At 36.5% G+C, this 23,505-nt stretch overlaps 1 protein-coding gene across 1 annotated transcript in view; it reads right to left on the reverse strand.

Annotated features, from left to right (window-relative positions):
- The window catches only part of GPATCH2 (G-patch domain containing 2), a 129,932-nt gene that overhangs the window by 81,676 nt on the left and 24,751 nt on the right, over window positions 1-23,505 (reverse strand). The window lies entirely within an intron of this gene.

Below are 23,505 nucleotides of genomic sequence, written 5' to 3' on the forward strand. Positions count from 1 at the left end.
GAGATACTTGCTTTTAAAACTTAAGTAACATGCATTTTAATACTAATGGATACACACTAGCCAGACCACATTAAGAGAGAACTTTGACCTTTTACAAGTGAAAAGAAAATGACTGCCAGTTTCTTTTTCAGCAGGAAAAAAGCCCCCTACCTGTATCCATCACTACCAAAGAGAATCTCTTAGTGACTTTCTAGAGTTTAAGCAACTGGAATGACAGTATTCAAAAACAAAAACCACCACTAAATTTTAGGGAATTTGTCAGTCCCCAGGTGAATCTACCTAGCATTTGGAAAGGTTTATATGAACTTACTAAGCATGATCCAAGTCTACATCTACAGACAAAAAAAAAGGCTCAAATCCACAATATTTTCTTGATCCGCACCAGACTGATATTCCACTAGCAAATGTCATGTCCTGCTTTACATCTCAGAGGCTCTTCAGATCAGCAATCAGCAGAATAGGCTGAACAGATATAAACAGAGATAGGGACAAAGAAGTTTTAACAGAGTAAATTAGAGGATGCCTCTGTAGCCCTTTAACTGCTACACACTTGTTCATTTGCTTAGTTAGGACAAATGAAGTAGTTCAACATTCAGGTGGTGCAAGAGAACAGAAAAGAGAGAGAAGCAGTAAGATTATTTGCATTGGTAACTCTTGTACACATATTCTAAAAACAAATTACTATCGCACAAGCAGCTGGCTGATGACAAGTGGACAAGAACAATTATACTGATACAAAAAAATGGGATAGAACGGTAACATTTTACTCAAGAGCACTTACAGTAAAAGCAGTCATTTTGAGACCTCATTACTATTATACTACCATTAAGCTTAAGAGCTCTGAAGCCCATTTTAAGATTTTTTTTTTTTTTTTAGGTATTAAACCCTCCCCTAACCTTATGCAGAATTTTCATATTTAAGCACTTGTTAGGAGTTGAAAACTCAGAAAGAAAACTTAAGAAGGGTCACATTTGAATGATTCAACTTTGTATGAATTCACGGTGCAACTGGCTGCAGCTTTTCTCAGTTAGGAGACATTACAAACACCTGTAACAGTGACTGAGAATAAAGGGCAAAAGAGCAAGAACAGACAAACCAGAAACATGCAGAAATATAAACTTAAACCAACCCACTAAGTGTAACCTGCCTTGCCAGATCTTTTTAACTTATTGGAAAAGTTGCTCTACTTAATATTGACAAAGAGATGGGTAAATCAATACATTTGGAACAAGCGATATATTTTAATTTAAAAATGTTCAAACTGCAGCAGTAAATCTATGCACTTAGCACATACAAATCATCAGAGGGGTTTGCTTGTTGGGTACTTTTGACAAGATGGTATGCAAAGCTCAGATGCAAGTAAAACAACAACAACAAAAAACTTTTTGAAAAATAGGAACATGTTGAAATGAACTCTATTACCATTGGCTTGAATTTACCTAATGAAGTCAAGGAAAGGACAGCAGGGAAAAACTACCAAAACTCTCAGAGTTCATCTGTTTTGCAATCTGCTCCACCTACTTGCTACTGTCATAAAGTTCAGACCCAGGCAGTTTTCAGTAAAATGAATGTCAGAAGGAAAAGAGAAAAAAAAAGAGGAAAAAAGCAGCTCTAAAAGTCTCAAGTGTAAGACGACTCATTTCTTTCTTATGGTATAATACTGCCCCCACACATTCTCCCCATGCTACTTCAAAACTACCTTGCTACCTTTCCTAATTTCATAGTCTCTTACATGTACTAAGTTTAATAAACTTTCAGTAAAAATATACTAATCTAAAATCCATTATCTCAATTTCACATTTTAACATGGACTAAAGTATGCCATACAGAGGAAAAAAAGACACAACAGCTTTTTTATTTATTAAAATAACATTCTACAATAAAATTAGAGTCTCTTTTTAAGTCAGCAAAATATACTCAGCAAACATGAAAATAAAACCTTGGTAGGAGTCATTAATAAAAGGAGATGAGCGAGGAATCCATTAACTATGTATTGAAAGAGTAATTATTTGAGGAGAAGGAGCAGGCAAACTGGGACAGTCTTAAAAGAATCACAAGTTAAAGAAGTGTTAATTAATATATTCCATAATAGTTATTTGTGATTCTCATTTTGTGTTCTTTATCACTGAATGGTAATTGTGATAAAGGCAGATAAACCATTCTTAAAAAAGGAAAAATCTGTAGAGACTATTTCAGCAATGAAATTATTAGTCTTAAATTTATAAAGTTATAATTGCTTATTTTAGAACAATGATGTCACCTTCATTACATACCACTTGTATAAAATTTTTCTTGGCAGCGCCTCTGCTCTTCTTTGTGTTTGCCCTATTTGCCATAGTCTAGCATATAATCAAAGTTTCTGCTGTTTCTGCAAATGAATTTATCAAGTTCGTGGCAATTTGAAATTGGACTACAGCTTTGATCATAGCAAATTAGTGCTAACAAGGCCAACTGTTCATTCACCATGATGCTATGTTAAATTTGTGATGAATGGTAAAAGACTGATTATTATTTTAGTTGTAAGTACAGTGAGAGAATATTAGAACCAAGAGCCAGTACTAAATCATTCAAACTGGATTTCAGCAATTGGGATCTTATAAAGAGTGAGAAAATGTTCCTGGTTTCTCCTCTTCTCCGTTTCCTGTAAACACTAACTAGTAATATGTTCATTTCTAATAGCTAACCCCTACCTGATGCTAAAATCTAAATACATAAACTCATAAACAGCTCATGGGAAACGGTGGTGGATAATAAAATAAAAAGGTGTTTTAAGAATTGCCTCTGAACTCCACCAGAATGTGCCCGTTATAGTTATCAAGTCCTGGTATTTCAGATTGCTGTAACTGCCCAGCAAACTGACCTGGTATCCTTTAACATGACAGTGAGAAGTGTATTTATATCACGATTGTTCTTTAAAAAGGTTTCTTGTGTGACATTTTAGGCTGAATAGAAAATTGGATAATTAAGAAAGAACATTTATCATATTCTTGCCACTAAAAGTGAAAAATGCAAAATATCAAAAGTATGTTGAAAGCAACTGCCCCGTCTTCCTGATTATTTGGGTTTTATCTTCAAAAGCAGCTTTCTCTCTGAGCCTACACACCCATTCCATAACAAAGTTTTTGCTGTACTCTGTGTAGTGGAAAAAACCCTGACCTTTCCTGGTAAGCTGCCATGGATTTTTATCAGAGTTTTAAGATTTTTTCCACTTTGAATAGAAGAGGGTTGCTGGTTACAATACTCCATCCACTTGCAATCCATGCAAATTCCTTCCACTGGGATGGATGTCTTGAATCGGTCTCTGGAAGCCCAGAGCTCATAATGCTCCTAAGCAGCTATGGCATTGTGTTCAGTGTTGATACATTGCCAAGCAAGGTCTGTTGCTGCTTTTTGGTCTCTGCTGTTGCAACTCTTTAATGGCAATATGTAAGCAAGCATTGGGCTTACTGTGATAAATAGATTTACTGAAATTACTATGCAAAACCAGTACAAACAATGGTGTTAAGGAAGGAAATGATGATGGCAAAGAATACTGACAAGACGACCCAAAGAGAAAATGCCGTGAAAATGTCAGAGAAGAGACATGAAGAGAAAATGCCATGAAACATTTGCGGGAAATGAGTCCAGGAAACAATATATATGACAAAACGGCAGGTGGCCTTCCCTCTACTTCCTCTTCCAGAGCTGCCTCTGCAGTGATGTTAAGTGGTAGTCCAATGCAGGACTGATGCAAGAGGGAAGGGGGGTTCTGGTTTATTTCTTGGCTTAAACAAGACAATTAAGCAAGACATTTTTAGCTTATATTTGGACAACACGGAACTCAACATTCTTACCAAACGTCTGGAGTCATGTAATGTGTGCCTCCATGCAATGGCTTACATGATAGGAAATGGAGCATGATGGAGGGATGGGAAGAAAGCACAGCATCTTGGTAGAAACCTCACTAGTATCAGACGATACTGACACCACAGCACAAAGCATCAGACTCCTAGAAACAAAAGCCTCAGGCACCAAGATTCGACAAGGCTGTTCTTCATTGTTTTACAAGATATTTCATTATTTTAATTGTTTTAGTAAATCTAAATAGTATTTATTTAATAAAACACTTAAGCACAGAGAAATAATTTGCATTTGTTTTTGGCAACACAGACTATCATCTGAATAACAAATCAGCAAGAACAACCTTTTCTTTTACCATACCCCCATTTTAAAATTCCCTTATTTAATAAATATGCATCTTTCTGCTACATGCTTTACATCAAAGATCTTCCCTTGCTCTTCTTAAAGCCCATGCACTATAAACCCTATTCTGCGTCACCGATTTTAAATTTCATCTATAAAAGTCATTTTACATATACTACAAATAACAATACATGCCCCAGTTTGAATATTAAAGCTGTAATTCAATTTCAAGGTTCTTCTGACAGTATTCTAGTATCACTTTTTTTCAAGATGCTACTGGAATCCTTTTCAGTAAGTTCACAAACCACCACAAATCAATAGCTTAAAAGCAGATATATTGCATCAAGAACTTCACTAGGGTTTATTGCTATCCATTCAAACTGTACTGAGAAGTTGGTCCTATAGTATAGTAACAGAAATTAACAAAAATAATCAAAATTAATTTAAAAAGTTACATGATTCCATGTTCATAATCCATACCCTACACACATTCCTTACAACTTGCTATGTATTTTCTTTTTGCATTTCTATCAAATGAGAGCATTATTAGCTATTAGACAGAGAAATATGAAAACCCACAGACACGTAAATCCAGATTTACAGAGTGTAAACTCCACCCAAGTCTCTGTTGCTTAGATTTTATTAGCTTTAATTGCTCAGAGATACCCAATAGCCATTACTAAACTCAGACTGGATGAAATTTAGCCTCTATGAATCTGGATTACAGTCTCAAAAGACACTTACTCCTTCCTCTGTAAAGCATGAGATTGTGTCAATGTAGTCACTGCTGGAAGCTTACATAACATACAGTCACATGAGGTATAGTAGGCAAATTTACTAAAGCTATAGAGCTTTCTATACTGAAGAGAAATCATAGCTTTTTGAAAAGATAACCACTGTACTTGGAAATTTATTTACTTTCTCCTTGTTAGGAAGCAAGCTAATACCGTAGAAGTCATTTGCATTGCTTTCTTAAAGTATGATTAGTATTAGTAAGCTATGTGCATTACATATAGGTGTTACTCAGGTACACAAGATGTTTTGTACCAGTTATGTACTCAGCTTTCGGTTCTAGTTTTACCCTCTCCAAGGCATTACATTGAAGCAAATGGTTTAAGTAAACTTAGCAACAGACAAGTAAAAAAAACCACCACCAAACCACTTTTGAACATAACTCTTTCCCCCCTTTTCCATCTTCTCAAGTTTCTCTTTGCACTGCTGTAAGCATCTACATACACAAAACCAAACCAAGGCTATCTACCATGTATTGGGCACAGCTGGCAGGGTTTTAGCAGCTGGAGGGGGGGGGCTGCAGGGTGACCTGTGGAAGAAGAGGTCAGGGACTGCTCTGTGCCAGTCACAGTTTGTACCAGTTGGCTCTGTGAGAGACTTAACAGACCCACAGTGTACCAAAATGGAACCAGAGGAGTCCCTGGTGCCTCTGCAAAAGAATACTTAGGAATGGGAGGTAAAAGCCAGAAGAAGACACACACACAAGGATAGAGAAGGGAGATGCCAGAGGAGGACTCCTGCTAAAGAGAGGAGATGCAAGAGCCGATACCAGGACAGGAGAGATGGAGGCACAAGCGAGAAATAAGACAGACAGGTAGAGCAGACAGTACAGCAGGAGAACTGCTGAAGCAAATGAGCAATGAGAGCAAGGACTGGAGACAAGACTGAGGAGGATATGCGACCCCAAAGGGACTGCAGCTGTGGGTCAACCTGTGTCAGAGCAATCTGGTAAGAAACAGCAGCAAAAGCAAAGGACCACAACGCACCAACTCCCATCTCCTCTGCCTCCCATCATCCCACCGAAGTGACTGAGTGTAATGTGCAGCGAGGGGATTGGAGACCAAAAAGCAGGGAGTAGAGGTGTCAGACAAGGCCACCTCGCCTTCCCTCCAAAGTGTTTGTTTTTATTTTTCAACACCAGTATAAATAATTGAAAGGTTGTTAATGGCAATAAAGTAAAATGATTGATGTTCCCTGACTTGAAGCTGTGTTTTGGCCCATAACACAAACCTAAGCAGGAAAACCGCCAGCCTTAAAAACAGATATGCAAGTTTATCCTGGGACCATAGTACTTAGTAAGTGTACACATACACTTAATATTATATTCTTTATGTTAACCCAGAGCTTTATTACTGTAAAGACAATTTACTATTATATTGTTTGTTCCATAAAAGTAATTGTTCTACTTAAGCTTTCACAAAATAATTTTTTAGCTTGGCTTTCTGAGGAAAAGGAGACCTGCATAATTATCTGCAACTTTTGACCTCCTAACTCTCCCTCACTAGCTTTTAAGCCCATTAGCAAATTTCAGTTGGCTTTAAAAGAAGAAAAGTCTTAAAAATAAGTTCACATTTGTGACACGTAATGGGCAGAGGCACCCAAACCAGTGCCCTCATTCCAGGGAGACATCAGCACAAACTCAGCCAGCTCACACATGGAGCCTGGAACAATTCACATCATATGCCGCCCCTTTTCAAATTGGCAGTTAGGAGTCATGAGGATTCCATGCACATATGCAGGTTTAAAGAGATATGAAAAGGGAACTGCGGGTATCACTGGGAACAGAGAAAAGACTGAAGTCCGAAAAAAAGGGAAGGGGGAGCTAAGGTTACTGCAGCTAAAGGATTTTGTGAAGTGGCAGCAGAAAGAAATCCTTAGGAAACTAGAGTTCTTGTTATGGTCAAGAAGAATTTTATTTGCTAACTGCATTTTATATATCATCAACATGCAAACAGGCATTTTGTTAAACCTTCAACCTGTTGAAAATGGATGTTCAGAGTCTGCTATGTGAAATCTAACACAGTAAACATATGTACTTCAGTTTCTGAAAGTCCTAGAAACAGCACCCATTTTTCCAGCCCACAAAACCAAGTCAGTGCTTCCCAACATAAACAAAAATACATATGGAATTCAAAGATACTGTCCTGGGTTCGGCTGGGATAGAGTTAGTTTTCACAAGAAGCTGGGAGGGGGGCACAGGCAGGACAGCTGACCTGAACTAGCCAAGGGGATATTCAATACCACACGATGTCATGCTCAGCATATAACTGGGGGAGCTAGCCGGTGGAGGAGGGATTGTGGCTCAGGAACAGGCTGAGCATCGAGTTCTGGGTGGTCAGCAACTGCACTGTGCATCGCTCGTTTTACACATTCTTTTATAAGTACTATTGTTATTACTGCTTCTTCTCTCTTTGTGTTGCCCTACTAAACTGTCCTCATTTCAACCCACAAGGTTTTATCTTTCTCTTCCGATTCTCCTCCCCGTCCCACCGAGGGTGGTGGGAAGAGCGAGCGAGTGGCTGCGTGGTGCTTTGCTGCCAGCTGGGCTCAAACCACAACAGACATCCACAGCCAGGAGAGCACAACAGTCAATTAATACCTGGCTAGAACATCTTTTGGCAAGAGAAAGACACACAAAGACCACAAGCAAAGGACAGGTACAATTCATAGTTCTTAGGTCAACATGCTTCGCTTGGAAGAGGTTAAACAAAAAGCACGTGGCGTAACACTGGGACAGTCTCAAAGGGGTTCTCCCCAGTCTCAATCTTCCACAACCTACCATCCTGCTGCATATGACAAAAACTCATGGTAACGCCTGCCAAAAGAGAACTGCCTATCTAAATTCATTTGTTTGACAGCTTTCAAATCAGCCATTGCCACACAATAGGCAAGACCCTGCCAAACTCTCAGGAGATCCTTGACCAGGTGTAATTAGTACTGAGAGAATCAATGAGGATTCCAGTTCTGGATTATCAATTTTGTGAGAGAAGGCTATAAGTGGCTAGGATTTGCTGGCCTTCCCCAAACTGTTCTTCAGAGACAAGTTCTTAAATGTAAGGTGCTGCTGCTCAAACAACAATAAGCAATACTTTTTTTGTCAGGTCCCACAACAGGTAGATGATACTAAACAACATTGGGCATGCAGATCAAAAGGACTGATCTATACAAAGCACACAACCAGGTAAACTTTAAGAACGATGTACAAACCTAGACAAGAACCACCAGCTTCCTCAGAACGCTCAGAATGACATGATGTGCGTTAAAGAAAGCACACAAAGCTTCAAAAAGTCTGCTCAGAGAATTTGTGCCAGGCATTTTGCCAAAGGATAGATCGTTAATGGTTTCAATGATCTCCCTTTGGAAAGGGGTCTGCCAAGACAAATCCTCTTAGTCATACTAGAAAGGTTAAGTGAGGTCAAAAAGTCCCACCTCTCCAGCTGTGGGCACTTCACCAGTTTGATAATTTTGATAAAGAAATAAATGAATGCTTCAGGTGTTTGCATTTAATTAGTCTAATGCCAGCAGAGTTTCTAATAATCAGTATAATACTTGGGTTTGTGTCTGCTTCGATTAGCTCTCTTAACAGCCAACCAGCTCTGTCACCCTACTGCAATAGTCTATTTTGCGCAAGTCAAGGCCATTTGAGACCTCTGGGCTACGTGTACACTGACAGCATGGCTGGCCACTTTCAGTTCCTCGAGCAAGACAGTAAAATAAAGGGGACACCAGACGTACCTGAATCTCCAGACAGTTTTCTGTCTGCCTTTAGGATAAGGTAGGCAAGACAGCCTGTTTATTTTCTTCTGAAAGTGTAAGAAATAGTTGCACTTGAAAACACACTTTAAAAGCCACAGACAGCATAGTGGACAATACCTCAAGGATATTATTTACCTTCCAAAGCAAAGTGTCTAAACATTCATCTGTTCCCTAAACATCTCTGTGCACAGAAGGCAAGAATTAATCTCCTTTCAAGAATAATACTTCTACAGCTGATCTTCATGGCAACAAAGGCATAACTGAAAATTGAATGGTATCATAACATCTAGTATCCTACCAAAATAGTTAGCCACAGTGAGTACTGAGAGTTATTCAAACACATTCTTCACAGTGCAATGTTCCCATTTCAATTATTTTGAGATTAAGTTTCTTTGCCTTACTAATTTAATGGAAGAACTGTAGAAGAAACACAACCAAAAGACATCCAGAATTTCTGAACATAAAAAAAACGTAGAAAAAAAACCCCTGAAAGGTCACCACTTTCAAAGAACCACTAACAAACAGTACATCAATAGCCTGCAATAATCTTCCTAGCATTTTAGTGAAAGGTCTCTCTGAAATTAAAGTATTTTCTACTCTCATTATCACTATATGGTAAACTAGCAGACTACAGATATAATGGATGCAATCTAACACTATATAGTAGTTTTGTATCTATTATCCTAGCATTAAAGAACACCAAATGATTAAGGACCTACTTCTCCAAGGTCCCACAACCTCTCAATACATCACCACAACTAAAAGCAGGTAGTTAAGTAAAAGCTTTCCATGTTCATGAGGGATTTCGGGTCTGCTGCACTCTAAGACTGCTCAACAACTCTGACCATACCACCTGCAGTAGTAATTCTCCTGAAATAAGCAAAGCATGTACAAACCTCCCTCCACAGAAAAAAACCGCAAAATAATCTCCCTAACCAAAATCTTGAAAAAACATCCAAGTAGATGACTTTTTAGAAAGCACCCTTCCCCACCCCGTGATATCTAAAAAGAAGGAAAAGACTCTAATGGAACATCTAGACAACGACTGGAGTTTGATACCAATGGGTTGTATGAACTCTACTTATGTTTTGTCATTTTGTGTTCCTTTACTGTACACACATCTCAACTATTATTTTCTTTTAGAAATTGTGCTCACTATAGGACTGTCTTCTGATTTTGAAGAGAACACATTTGCACTGAAAAGATATAAAAATTCTCTTCCATGCAACATATGTACTTTCTGAAATAAAGAATCCTGGCAAACAGTAAAGTCTAAGAACAGCATAATGAAGTATGGAGAAAAACACATTTTGAAGTTAGAAAGATTTTACACAAAGTTAAAATGATCAAGTTTTTCTAACATGACAGTTGTTACTTCTCTGAGTTCATTTACAGCCTTGCATCAGTTTACTCTATTAAATATTCATTAGACCAACTACACTTATTGATGCTTTGCTAGCATCTTTCCTCTCATGCATTTCTTCCAAGCACAGAAGAACATGACAAAACCAGAGTTATTCTTTGTATGGATCATGCATCCTCAGGCTGTTGGTTGCAAATGCTCCCATCAAAAGTAATTTCTTTCTGGATCTTGCCAATTATTAGTACTAGTTAGGTGATCTCCACTGCCCTGTGGCAGTGACAAATATATATTTAAAGCAACTAAAACAGACAACAGATTTATAAAAATTTTCCTGAAGGACAAAACGAACATACACACAAAACCTCTGTTAGGTTCATCCTCTAATTCCATGGTAGCTTACTCTACTTTCCTCACATAGGCTGTAGTCTTACAAAGTACATACCTCAGAATAAGAGTCCTAGGGGGACTCTACACGGCTTTATATAATTACTGGAAAATCAGCTTTGTTGCAAGTGTTTTTGACTATTTTTGTAATACATACTATTATAATTGGAAATAAGAGTAGTGCTGGGTAGTACCAGTTTTGATATTTTAAAGAAGCAATCTTTACCTAACTTACTCTTAAAGAATTTTCTAAATATGTGCATTATGACATATGTGCCCCTTAGCAAGTACTGTATTAGATTTATATTTGTACACAATTAGAGTAAGGTTTAACAAATGTGTAACAGAATCATACTTTCATATAAAAATAAGAAATTAAATTACAAGAGATGAACATATTGACACTATTTTTAGATGAGAAGGTAAGACCTGTAATTAAAGCCTGATCTGTGTCTAAGAAAACATCTGTTTTCTTCACTGTGTAATTAGTAAAATTAATGAATTCCAATCCATCCACACAAATTATTTTTTTAACTCTGAAATCAATCACTTCAAAACTCAAGATGCTTTCAGCAACACAAATTTGCCAGTAAGTGATACTGTGGATCAAGTTCAAGTTATGAGTGTAATTTTCTTCATAGTTATGTTTGAAATATTTTCTAGCCCTCTCCCTTCTGCCAACATTGACATTATAAACAAAACAGATCTGTGCATTAAGAAATTTGATATGGCTACATACTAGATTAAGCTTCTCATACATAATTCTTGTAAGAAAACTGACTAAAAGATCACATTAACTGGATCAGAACAGGAAATATGCTTATTGGGAGATTTTTAAAAAATTAACACTATCCCTCTCTGACACATTTTATTATATACAGAGCAGGAAACTGCTGAACAGTGAATGCAATTTCACAATGCAGATTAGAAGATCAATCATTAAAGTGATGAAAAAATTCTTTTAAAATATTTTCTTCTTAAAAAAGCATTACTGCTAAGAATGTGAAGCAGCAGATGACCACACTTGAAGAGGTTAGCACTGGATAATTACAGGCACAAGAAATAATAGGAAACATACAGTATGCTTTAGTGATCTCCAGCACTATCATTGTCTTGCTGCTATAAAGGGACAACAAAAGGAGGCTTCTATCATGCCCTGTATGGTCACAGCTGGATTCTAATTCAAAAGGGCAATTCTGATTGTCTTTACTAAAACTCTTTGGCCAAAACCTACGTATCTGTTCATTTGCTATAATTGTTTCAATCTTCCTCTTTGGATCAGGGAGATGTGCAGGAGAAAACCAGCTAGCAATCTCGTAAGTACTTGTTTTATGAATCTGGCCCTCAGTCAAGAAGTTGCAGTGAAAAGTCTTTTAATCACCTTCTGATCAGAATTTACTGGATTGTATCTAAGTTCAAGGGTATTAAAATGTGCAAAGGAGACTATGAAAAAATGGCTAGGTTATAGATTTTAACTTCTTAACTAGAAAATTGACTCAAAATAGATTTTCTAATTTACAATGAATCAAAAGAAAAAACATTAGACCATAGCAAAAGTGGCACAAATGTATCAAAAAGCAAATGAATAAACATTTGAAAAGATTTATTATTAGAAATTGTAATAAATTTTGGAAAGATGAATCGATTTTAGTTAAAAGGTATAACTGACAATTTATTGGGCGGGAAGATGCATTATTTTCCAATTGTTATCCACCTACAGTAAAACTGATTTGTGTCCTATTGTATTTTATGGAAAAGGAGAGAGCAACTTTCAGTGATTTAGATTAAATGTATTAATCATAACCAGGCACTGTGAACTATATATCTACTATTAAAGAAGATTTTTGACATTTAATTCTGTAGCAATATTTTGGCTCTGTACCACTCTTCCTAAATCCAATTCCTGCTACAGTTGGCAGATTTCTCCCTTTTAATTTTATGGGGCTTAAAGTAGCATTTAACCACCCATGCGGTAAATAATGCAGGATTAGAAATATTTAGTGTTTTGTTTCCCTTTGAAGAGTACTAATCCATCAACCCCCAAATATTTTAAAAACATTTTCCACATTCTAGTATATTTAATGTAAGATTCAGTAAAACATCCTATATAAATGAAGTTGTTTTCCTGAAACAAAAAATAACATTAAAACCTAAAGAAAATATGCAGATACATCACTGATATAAGGGAATTCATTTTATAAATATATCAGTTTGTATACAAAGAAAACTTTAATAAATCCTTCAGAGTTTTGAAATATTATATATGATGTGACTATTACATAGTTTATTCTCAATAATCTGACAAAATACAGTTAAGTATTCTGTTCTCTTGTACAAGGGATAACAAAATATTTTAAAATATTTATGGTCAACTTTACAGTAAAATACTAGCTTTTATTTATGCACCTTCCCCCAAACACCCCCCACCTCATTTTTATGCAGTCATTTCCTATCTTTCACTTAAGTGCTATATTTTACAGCATGGGAATGCTGCCTTATGGTAACTTCTAACAGGCAATGTTCTTAAAAGTTATTCTAGGTACTGCAAATAGTCTTAAATTGCCTTAGACCTACACCAATGATTAGATTCCAGATTTTCAAAAAACACAAACAAAACAGAAAAAGCAGTATGGCAACAAAATCTCAGTTGCCATATGCATGCTTTCTTTTTCTAAGCATAACAGCACGACATAAAACAGGAAAAAGGTTTCTTTCTCCAATTCGACTATATTCTATAGAGAATAAAAATGCAATCTACTGTAAGCCTACTATATCTATCTGTTTAGGTCCCTGTAAAATAAGTCTTTTAGAATTTAGCAATCCAATGGGAAGGGATCAGGGAGAAGAGGAAATGGGGCACATTTTATCTAATGCTCTTTAATGTGAATTTCACAACTGTTTAAAAAAATATATACGTAGCAGGACAGTTGCAACAGAATTTGCCCATCAGTTAGCAGTAAGCAAATGACTGCCTAAACAAACAATTTTTAGGTCTCTGAACTGAGGATAAGTTTCTTCCTTGACCTTCAATACCATAATCTGCAGGAATGCTAAATCAAGGCTGAGAAACAACAGAATAAGAAAGTTAGTCTCATACTTGTGAATGCAGGTTTTAAAATCACCTGTCAAACAAGGGACTACCTGAAGTTACTAGTGAGAAAATCAAAACCAAACCACAACAAAAATCAGATCATCAGAAGCAAGGAAGAGTTTGCTGAATCAAGTTGCATGGAGCTGAATGGAACAGATTTTGAACAGTTATCAAAACTGTTGGACTGAAAGGGTTCACTTGATCAGTTATAATGGTTTACGCTTCACTTGGAAAAGAAGCTAAAAAAGCAGGTGCTGTGTCCTAACTGAAGGGACAGTAATTAAATGGCAAGGACCAACAGTCTCTTGAACCACTCCAGTTGGAAGCGCTGTCGTTACAAACCTTTTCTTGTTGTTCTCCATTCTGATATAAAATATGTAATTCGGTAATTGGACAAACGGTTTAAGCATACACAAACCAGAAAGATCACTATGTTTTTGAAAAAGATCATACCAACATTATATGCAGGGTTTTCCACAACACTAAACAGAGGAGCTTTGAATTTTCTTGTGACTCACCTCACAACTCACAGCATTATTGATCTACTGATTACCTTCAGGAAATGACCTTCCCATGCTAGGATTGCTTATTATGACTTTTTTAAAGTTAGCATTGCAGTCTCTGATATTGGATAAACATGTTTAAGAAAGTATTCACTTCTGCAACTCATTCATTCTAAGATCTTTCAAAAACACATTAAAAAAAGCCTACAGTCCTGTAAAGAAGAGGGTCTCTTCTGCATTCAGTTACCTGTTTACTTGCTGTAAATACCACCTGATGACTACCAGAGAAGGCAGTCCTTGACAAGTTTCAACGACTTTCTTCCGTCCTCAAAACTACGCTCTCAGTATGCATATTTTATTTTCTTATTTCAAGAAACAAAATGGTAGCAAACATGTCATTTCCCAGCTAAGTCACAGGTAAGCTAAGCTACAACTGCTGTTCACTCCACTTTTTTATGGTTATTTTTAACAGATTACAGAACATTGTCTTTACATCTCACTAACTAAAGTCACAGTAATCAAACAGAATGGCAGAGGAGTACCCCTTCGTTCCCATATTACATCTCACATTACAAAAGCAGCACAATAATTTTCGTGGGTAATTCAATTTCAACACAATGCATCATGTGTGTTTGTTACTTTATTTTCTGTGCTGTATTTTTAAGTTGATGTATGCATCTCCATGACAAATCACTGAAGAGGATACTAAAGATCCAGTTTAATTCACTATTTTTACACCTGCCTCTTACTCTGGGAACAAGCCATATGAACTCAGTCTGTATATAGAAAAACCACCAACATTTTAAGTTATAGTTTGTTATTTTTGCTTTTGTTATAAATCAAACAAAATTCAAACATTTTAATCCTCGTCTTTGCCTTATAGTAATGATTTGAAAGATAAGCTGCTAAACAATATTGATAATTTTTCAGACAATAATTTTTTTTAGTATGTATTACATAAAGGTAGAACAGAGCTAGCAAACAAAACAAATGAGTGCATCCAAGTATAAATTGTGTATCTCAGAACAAATCTAGAAGCTAACTATTAATAGGCTTAATATAGATGTCTAGGGATAAGCAGAGTACTTCTAATAGATATCTAAAGTGCCGTTGTTATCCCCATAGATAGCCACCATATGAAATGCAACTGAAGACACAGATGGACTATTTTCAAGTTGTTCTGTCTATCGGTAGCCCTCATTCTCCCATACCACCTATTCTATTAAAAAAGACAGTTTCCTATGCAGTGGAAACCCTACTCAGGTAAATGAGTTATTAGGGTTTGAATTAGCAAGAAACTTTCAACAGTTTAGTTGTACCTGATTTTAGTTAAATGCTAAACAATGTGTGTACTGGTTTTGACTGCGATAGAGTTAATTTTCTTCACAGTAGCTAGTATGGGGCTATGTTTTGGATTTGTGCTGAAAACAGTGCTGATAACATAGGGATGTTTTCATTCCTGCTGAGCAGTGCTCACACAGAGCCAAGGGCTTTTCTGCTTCTCACCCCACCCCACCAGTGAGGAGGCTGGGGGGGCACAAGGAGCTGGGAGGGGACACGGCCGGGACAGCTGACCCCGACTGACCCGAGGGATATCCCACACCATATGATGTCATGCTCAGGGTATAAAACTGGGGGAAGAAGGAGGAAGGGAGGGATGTTTGGAGTGATGGCGTTCGTCTTCCCAAGTCACCGCTAAGCATGATGGAGCCCTGCTTTCTTGGAGATGGCTGAACACCTGCCTGCCCAGGGGAAGTGGGGAATGAATTCCTTGTTTTGCTTTGCTTGTGTGTGTGGCTTTTGCTTTACCTACTAAACTGTCTTTATCTCAGCCCACGAGTTTTCTCACTTCTACCCTTTCCGATTCTCTTCCCCATCCCATTGAGGCAGAGTGAGTGAGCAAGCAGCTGCGTGGGCCTTAGTTGCCAGCTGGGGTTAAATCACAACAACATTTTAGCTGAAATCACTGTCATGATTTACCCGACATGTTATTACTACAACATAAATGAGATGTCGCTCATCAGCTAAGCCATGGTATCTGTGCATGTGTTCCTTGCCTATTACATGATTTTCTGTCTATTATCAGCATTAAATGATCAAACCCCCATCAAGCTCAATACAACTCCTAACTTGACTCTGGATACAAGTTACTGTTGCTTTACCATTAATTCTTCAATACACTGCTATTGAGGCATTAAGAAGTTTCTAGAAGAGACACAACTGAGTGAACCAATCAAAGAACCAATATGCACTTAGGAAGTCAAAACAGGCAAATTCCAAACACCTGCAGAAGAAACATTTCATGCAGCCAGACAGCAGAAAGGGAGATTTCTTTGTGATAAATAGCAGAAAACAAGAGGAATAATTATGCTGCTTCATATTTTGAAGTCAGAGGTTTTAAAAATCATTATTATCTGTAAGGAGTGCTGTAAAACTGTATTAAATATTTCTTCAAGACACACACTAACTGAAGAATAAGAGGGATATTATTATGCTATTTGCCCTAGTTTAAAAGTAAACAAGTGAAATTGTAGATGACTATCATTTGAGCAGTTGGGTTAAGGTGAATTACAAGGAATACCGCTCAGACTAACAGTTCATAGCACTTGTCACCATGAATAAACCACAAGAAGCATTTAAACAATAAGCAGCACATTTGGCATTTCTGAGACTAATGCTGGAGGGCGACTATTTCACTGAAGTGGGATGGTGGTTTTGACACTAGAAGTGAGAGTCCAAGAAAAGAGACTAAGTCACCACATTCACTGTAGCTAGACAGAAGTTAATCTTTGATACTTTAAAGGTATGTTTTGATCATCACAGCAGGTGAAACATACCAAGAAAAACCATTGTGATCTCTGTTGCACAGAGTATCTGTTTCAGTAGTCATACCTATGGGGTATCTTCATTTTGTTGATAAAGTACAATTGTTACCTCTACAAGCTATTAATTGCCTGATGCATTTAAACTTTCTTCTCGATAGGCATACATTTTGTAAGAATGAAACTAGGACACAATTCAAGACTATACATTGTAATTTACAATGTAAGTGATACAAAAGAAAAAGAGTAAAACACACACATGCTCACCTTTACCAGTTAGTGCCTTTACAACTATTACAAACCAGCTGAGGATTTCTCTACCTATTTTAATTATGGCAGAGGGGTTTTACACTTCAGTAACAGAACAAATAACAAAACAGACCAATCTTACATTTGTTGAAATCTAAACAAGTGGTATTTGAGTTAACTGTAACTCCTTTTTGGCTAACGAACTGCAGCTTCAAATGAGACAGAATTGCTGTGGTATTATTTGTCCCTGTTTACTGGTTTGATGACACCTAGATGATCATAGATTTTCATTAGACAATTACAAGTGACATAAGAATCACTGTCAGTTAAAACAAACATAGGCTGTAAGGCAGACTTTATTAAACCATTCAGAACTCATAAAGGATAGGTAGAATTCAAAATACTTTGTAACAATGACAATCATATTGACAAAACCAATCTACTAATTCTAGTGCTCTGCCTTGAACAATCACAATATTTAACTGTGCCTTAAGTATGGGTACCACCATCGGCACTACCAGTGATGGGTACCACTTTGAGAAATACTGACCTACTATGAAACATGGTACAGGTATAATTATGATTCTTTTGATGAGTAAGTATGCTAAGCTATTACTAAAGTCACCGAGAAGCTTTTACTCTTCCATCAGGTGCTTACCATGGCAGGTGGAACAAATTATGTTAAGCTTGCATCAGTATAAGTGAAAGCTTTAGCAAAAATGCACTTGAAAATTAATTTGTGGAAAAAAGAACCTCTTACTAAGTAAAATACATAGCAGGTGTAAGAACAGTAAGCAGTTCCCCCCAAAATATTAGATACATGAAGTTAAGAACATCACAGATAACTCAACATAATTCCCAATATTTACATCCCATTTTTGAAACCTACATTGTTTGTAACAAGGTTTTGAAATTTGGCAGAAGCCTTTTTTTTCTTTTGTTTTCCCATAAAATAAAGCTATTTCAACATGACTAATTTCTGAAGTCTAGAAGAGTGCCATTTGACTGATTCCTTGGGAAAATTGTAGCGTCTTTGCCAATAGTCACTGAACACTGGAAGAATCAAAGGTGGGCCCTAAACTGCCATCACAGCAGCACCTCCTATGCTAACAAACCTGAGTTTTTCTGTCTGAAAAACCATATCTGCAGGAAGCAAAAGTGCAGGAAACCACCCACTCCTCAAGGAAGTTTTCCCCTCTATGTTGTAAAACTAAGGTACTGAGTTAACTAAAGTGAGGATTCACTGCACATTACAAGTGGATATAAATTTAAGACAATTACAGACAAGGAAAAATTTTTAAAAAAATAAAAGGAAAGCACAGCAAGAAATGCTTTAAGTAGCTGAAAATATTTTTGATGTCAGGAAATCTTAATGAAACCCCCATTAGAAAAAACCAACCCTCCCTACTCTCCTACCCACTTAAAAGAAAATTCATTTGCAGCTTTAGCAGCATAAGGTTTCAAGATGCCATCTTCAGACACAGAGGCCTAATATTGCTGATCTTGGATGAGTGAAAGTCTGGAATGCAACAAGAGTTTAGTTTTGTTATCAGACATCATCTAATACCACTCACATTTCCACAGAGTTTGACAGAGACTATTGCTCCAAATAACAAAAGTCATTAACTGAAGAAAATAATTGAAACCCCACAGGTTATTTCATGCACCTCACTGAAACTGAATTGTGTTTTATCTGGCTGTATGCCACACATCCAGTGTAAAAAGAGTTCTCCACAACACCAAATCAACTTTAACTTGAGAAGCAGTGTTTTTCCAAAAGTTGCAGAGCATCCATAAAGAGGCTTCTGACCAATACCGTGCAAAACCAGCACCCAACTTACTCTTTAAGGAAACCTTCCTTAGATCTGCAACAAGGTGTCTTATCTAATACCATTTCACTCAATTGCCAAAATATTTTGATAAGAAAAACACTCCTGAAAACACTTGGCTGTTTCTTCAGTTAGAAAGAACTTAGAAACAGAAATGTTTGATTTGATTTTACATTTTGAAAGCAGTTAAAAAAAAGCATGAGTGCTCAATACATCTTTTCTCTTCACATCAATAGAGTAGTAGTTATCTGAAAAGTTTTTTTTTTGAGGAAAAACTCTTTTATCTTCAAACTTTTGAAAAAGAATCACAGGATTTGACAGAAATAGCCAGACATCTTCAGATAACAGGTCTTGGAAATGCAGCTTTCATTCTTAATGTACTTTTTGAATAATTACAACTATGTATAGTGAAGCTCAATAATACAACTGTGCAAAAAGAAAAAAAAAATCAATCTTAGGAGTGCAAGACTTAAAACAGGCTGTCTTTAATATCATGAAATCAAAACCCATGACATAAAGGTGATGGATGGAAAAATTGGCAGAGTCAAAAGAAAGCATCCCTTTTATTGGTCATGTTTTTTTGAAATTTAGCCCAGTAAAATCACTTCCCAGTGCTTCATTCATAGAACACTACTTCTAAATCGTGGAACTTTTGCCTAACAGAAAAGAATGTGGGGGTTGGGAATAGTTGATCAGGTCATATATAACTGCAGAAACAACCAAGCACAATAAGATTTCATACAATAAATCTTATTAAAAGAGTACATTAAATACCGGTATGGTATAAAAGTACATGTATCATGTTTCTGACTATAATTACAAAGTTGCTATGAGTAACTTGACACAGGCAGGATCAAAAGCATAGTGTATTAGAAAATCCACATTTTTCTATTTCTTTTCAAATAAAGTTCTGTTACAAATGACGCTGCCACAAAACAAAGCAATGAAGACATGATAAGCCTGAATTATAATTGTATACCAAAATATATGCCTGACAAACCATTTAATTATGGATTCCATAAAAAACATGCCTATCAAGTAAATTGGACAATGCAAAGGATATAAGCCAGTTGGGATGAATTTTTTTTTCTTTTTTTTTTTTTTCATTTTCATGCTCAGCTTTTTCAGTGTTCATCCACTGTATGACAACTCATTCAACCTCTACATTGGATTAGGTTAGGATTTTCATAGTATTTGCATGCTGGGTTTTTACTTCTCTCTTGCTTGTCCAGTTTTGTATGATCATTAAAAAAAGTGTTTTGGCTCAAAGGCAGTACATTTGATCACAGAAAGACCCATGAGTTTGTTCAAATTAAGCAACTCAATGAAATGCAGGATGAGCATCTGGACAGAATCTGAGTGCCAGCTGTGGCTACTTAAAATTAAAGTTCACTAACTTGTCTATAAAGAGCATTATTCTTCCTCTGATTCTCAGCTCCCACTACTTCTAGATACTGTGGTGTGAAAGTGACGTTAAGGGAGTAGTTTCCTCAGTATATAGCAAGTAATAATCACACTCTTAGCCTGATGTTTCTTTTACAAGAGGACACCCACACAGTTGGTCATAAACACTTTTTTGACAGAGGATAACAATATATCAAGGTATTATCACAGCTATTCATTCTGCCTTCCCCAAACCAGTAATCTCTTCAAGGCTTTGCTAGTTGCTATAATTGTGAACCTTCAACTACACTTTCAAAAAAGTTTAAATGCACATTGACTGTTGTCCTGGTTTCAGCTGGGATAGAGTAAATTTTCTTCCTAGTAGATGGTATAGTGTTATGTTTTGGGTTCAGTAGAAGAATGCTGATAACACACTGATGTTTTCAGTTGTTGCTAAGTAGCATTCAGACTAAGTCAAGGATTTTTCAGCTTCTCCTGCCCAGCCAGCAAGAAGGCTGGAGAGGCACAAGAAGCTGGGAGGTGACACAGCCAGGACAGCTGACCCAAACTGGACAAAGGGGTATTCCATACCATGTGACGTCATGCCCAATATATAAACTGGGGGGAGCTGGCCTGGGAGGGATCACTGCTTGGGAACTAACTGGGCATTGGTCAGCAGGTGGTGAGCAATTGCATTGTGCATCACTTATTTTGTATATTCCAATCCTTTTATTACTATTATTGACATTTTAATATTATTATTATCATCATTATTCTTCCTTTCTGTCCTATTAACTGTTCGTGTCTCAACTCATGAGTTTTACTTTTTTTCCCTGATTCTCTCCCCCATCCCACTGGGTGGGGGGGAAGTGAGCAAGCAGCTGTGTGGTGCTTAATTACTGGCTGGTGTTAAACCACAACAGCTGTATGCAAGGGGCTAACTATATGTTCACATTCCCTAGATACACTACCTAAAAGACACACATTATATCATGTATTCAGTCTAAGGATGTGTAGTTTGTATCTCAGTAGGAAACTCCATTTTTTATTTTGTCTCCCTTTAAAGTCTGTGTAACAGCAGTGATACAGACATCAGACTCCTCACTGTTAAAAAAGAATTAAGTTACACCACAACTCTGTCCAATGAGTTGAGTCTGCAGTGTTCTTTCCTCAGGATATTAATCTTTCTAAAAGTATTCTTGCTCTTCTACACTGGTACCATCTAATAGCAGTAATTACTTCTTGTTCTGTGTTATCAGATGTCACAGGTATTAAATGACTTTTTTTTGTCATTGGATTGAAGTATCTAAAAAAGATTTTCTTTAAGAAGCAATCACTGACAAAAGGAAGCACCTGAGCTCTAGCTTATATAGCTACATTTGCAAAGACGGATGCAGCAGATGTGCCCACAAACATAAATAGTCATTAAGAAGGTCAGAAAACTGCATCTGAAGAGCCAACTGCACATCCATTCTATACATGCACTCCTGCCTAAACATAGTGGCTTAGAAGGTACATTCACATCAACATTGTTTCCACAACACTATGTAAATGATATATTTAATAACTAGAGGTAACTGAATTATCAGTCTTTAGTAGATCAGCTTGCATTTTTGTTATAAAGGGAACTATGATACCATCTTTATATATGAGACATCATGACTGGAAGACAAAATGGGCTCCTAAGGACAATCCAGAAAGCATAGTAGAAAATAAACATTAGGATTTTTTATTATATATAAGCATTTACAGTATATCTTCATCAATTGAAATTTAATCACCTTTTTACAATTTAGAGGAAAAGGCAGTTTTTAGGGTAGTTAAGCCATGTATCATCAATACCATGAAGCTAACCTATCAGTTATAATAGCTCCTATAAAATACCAGAGTGAAATTGCAATAAGCCTAGAAAATGGGCTACAAATCCCAGATATGCTCAGGCAAGCACTGAACCAAAAATAAAAATAGGTAGATAGGAAACCAAGAACTAGACAGCATTCATCTAATTCACAACCACTAACAGCAGAGATCACAGGCCAAGGTTTTAAAGCATCTTATTCAGCTCCAAATGGCAATTATTGGACAGGGACTTCAATTATAAAAACCTTCCCTCTTCAAAACGAGTTACATTTCTAACAGTTCCTTTCTATTCTCTCCATATATAATAGCTCTTACATTTCTCAAAAGTGCCTTACTTTGTTTAGGCAAATTAAAATTTGAAAACATTTTAAATTCTCAAATAATAAAGAACATAGACATTGCAGTATTTATCATGCTGGGATATGTTTATTACACACTGATAAGAAGAGTCTCCCACATTCTCCTTCTCTTCCAAACACTATTCTGGTAAGAAAGGAGTAGACTGCACTACAATGAATACATTTTAACATTTTAGTTTAAAAAGTGAAGTGTCTAGTCTCCTCATGCCCTCCTCCAAAGAGCAAATTCTTAAAAGCTCTTTAGAATCTTATTTTAAAAAAAAGCTATGGGAAAATACAGTTATTACATTGTACAAAAATGCAAGGACACTTGGAATTTTTTTCCTTCACTTATAAACATTGCTCCTAGAGCTGAAAGCACTAAAAACCCCTAAACATCTCTCATTTGTAGTCACAGCCTTAGAACAGACTCAGTCCAAAGGAACACATGATGTCTATGACAGGCTTATCACTAATTTGCATTAAATTTTTTGTATATACCCTTTCCCCTGACCACACAGAAGTCAACCAAAAAAAAAAAAAAAGAGAATAAGGACAGATTTTTCAAGCAGACTTTTGGAAGTAAAAAAAAAAAAAGAAAAAAGAAAAAAATCCATCAGAATTGTACCACGATCCATCACAGAATGCTTTCAGTATCAGAAAAAATAACTTTGGCTTGATTTTCATTGTAAAAGGAGAGAAATATGTTTTCACATAGACATAAGATATATACTGAAAATGTTAAATAATGCTCCACCCCAAACCTTTCCCTTCACTCAGTTCAAACTAAGTACTGTGAAACAGCATCAGACTGTTTCTGCCATTCAAGTACACACAAATATTCCATTACAATAGAATTGCAGTGGGAAGAGTCTAACTATTCAAAAAGAGCAAACACAATATCAGGCAGCAGTGGCACTATAGTCTTACCATTCTATTACCTACCTACAACG

The sequence above is a fragment of the Accipiter gentilis genome, chromosome 30 (genome assembly GCF_929443795.1).
Source record: "Accipiter gentilis chromosome 30, bAccGen1.1, whole genome shotgun sequence".
Classification (NCBI taxonomy): Eukaryota; Metazoa; Chordata; class Aves; order Accipitriformes; family Accipitridae; genus Astur; species Astur gentilis.